The sequence below is a fragment of the Oryzias melastigma genome, linkage group LG11 (assembly GCF_002922805.2).
Source record: "Oryzias melastigma strain HK-1 linkage group LG11, ASM292280v2, whole genome shotgun sequence".
Classification (NCBI taxonomy): Eukaryota; Metazoa; Chordata; class Actinopteri; order Beloniformes; family Adrianichthyidae; genus Oryzias; species Oryzias melastigma.
The window spans coordinates 12,254,862-12,257,212 of NC_050522.1; positions in this window are offsets into that span (position 1 = coordinate 12,254,862).

The following is a 2,351-nucleotide window of genomic DNA, read 5'->3' on the forward strand; positions in this document are numbered from 1 at the left end:
TTACAGCTCCTACACATTACATACCAACATGAACACAACCACAGGTCCTTTACTCTCTGCAGACTGTGGAGGAGGGTTCCGATGGAACGGCTGAAAGGACGAGGATGAAGAGATGAGGGAAAGGTGGAGGACGGGGATGGGTATGTGGGTGGGCGGATGACTCACCGCCGAACCCCAGATGAAAACAGACGCTTCACAAAAACTTTTCACACACAGACGGAGGACATGTTGAGGAGCGACAGGATAAGTGTGGGGTTTGTGACGGCGACGTTCATCTTCAGGGCCACGATACTCAGGCAACCAGGAGACGCAGCGCTGGAGGCGGGGTGCTTTTTCACAACATGCCGGCTTCTCCCAAACACTAACTAGTCTGGTCTTATCCCAAAAGTCCAATTCTTCTTGTTAGCAGCTGGTTGGATATTTATTTTGGACTTTAAAGGTTTTAAGAAACGAGTTTAAAAGAATGAAAATGGAATCCGTAAGCCGCTTTGAAAAGACCACCCATGGTGGCATAAACCAAGCAGATACATCTATAAATGTATAAATAATATCTAAAACAATCTGAATTTGAGATAAACCTTTAAAAGGTGGCACTACAAAGAGTAAGACTAATGTAAAGACTAATGTGCTCAATTTGATCACCTGGATACAGAAAAAAAACACTCAAATGACACAAAATAAACGAGAATTATTAGCTTAAATGTTTTAAAGACCCCCTCCAGTCATCTTTTTGTCTATTTTCAAAGCATTCCCAACAATCTTTTAGTTATACTTATGTTGTTTTTAGCCAAAATAAGAAACAAAAAGTAATTTTCTAGGTCAAAGTTTCTGCAGAGCAGCAGGAGTTCGTCAGAAAATTGGCCTCTGAGTTGTGAGGAGTACATGGATTTAGTTGTCTACAAGTGGATGCATCACAAGCATTTGGAAATGGATTATGTAGCTTACCATTGTACGTTCTGTGCCACAGCTATAAGCTTTTCCAACCGGATTTTTTTCTGTCTGCTCCTGATTCACAATGATTTGAATGAAATAATAGTCATAAATGCAATTTCAAGCTTAATTTTCTTATACATGTCCTCCATCTTGAGAAAAATGCCACAAGAATCCAAAAACAGGATTTTAATCGGTTTTTAATAAAGCTGATTGATAGAAAAATCTGTTGTAGTTCCCAAAGACAAAAAGTATTTTTAGTTTTGACACTATAAATATTTGTACCAATCTGTAGGTATGGAATTTAAGTTTGAAAACTCTACAAACTACAGGTCTCAAGCTCCAGGCCTCGTGGACTCGTTTCCTACATGTTTTCTAATGAGTCATTGTGGCTTCTAAAGCCTTGTTTCTACTGGTCTGCTCCTGGCTGGTTCAGAAGGATCCGGGCAATTCAAGTGAGCGTTTCCACTGTGGGTTGGACCATCAAGGTGTATGCGGGAAGTAGACTGATGACATAGCTGTGCGTCATGACAGTGCGACTACAACAATTCTCAGTATTAGTGGATTTGGTGTGTCTCCGGTTCCTAGGAGTAAAGGGGGGAATACTGAATGCAACGAATTGAATATTATTTGCAAGAATAGACGAAAAAAGGACAAAACTTTCTGCTTGGATCTCGAGTCGGTAAAAGTACTAGTCGGATTCTTGCTGTTGTCGTAAAACCTTTCCACCAATCAATGGATTTCATCATGTGACGACAGTAGCTCCGCCCTAACTAGTCTGTTCACTTTTTCACAACCAACAGGGGACCAAAATTGTACAAATTGGTCCGGCCTAATGGGTCCATTGTATAATGGAAGCGCTCAAAATACTGTACTGGTCCGGTTTGGACCACTCAGTGGAAACAACACATTACTGGCAAAAAAACCCCCAAAACATTTATCATGTTATTTAGCAGCATATAGGGCGGAATTCTGAAAAAAACAGCAGGATGCCAGACCTGGAGACCTGGAGTGGGACATCCCTTCTATAGACCTTTAGGCTCAAACTGGCCTGTTAGCTTCAGCATTAAGGTCAAGTGGTTTGGGGTCTGCATGGGTGGAATTTTCTCAAATGATCCGAAAAGTTGAAAAGAGTGACTGCTATTGTTTCTTATCAGCACATGCCAAAAAATTGGTGTCAGACGTTTCACAAATTCATCATGACTTCCATGTGAACTGTCACAAATCCTCTAAAGACTAAACTGTGATGAGCAGACATTTTTACTCCAGATGTTTAGATCACTGTTTTAAACATATATATTCTCTTCCACCAAAAAGTCCTACAAAAGTGAAAGATTCTATTTGCCTTTGGGTTTTTAGGTTTTTTAGGTAGCTTGTAATATAAGAAACTTGTATAGGAAATGAATGTTTTTAAGAGAACT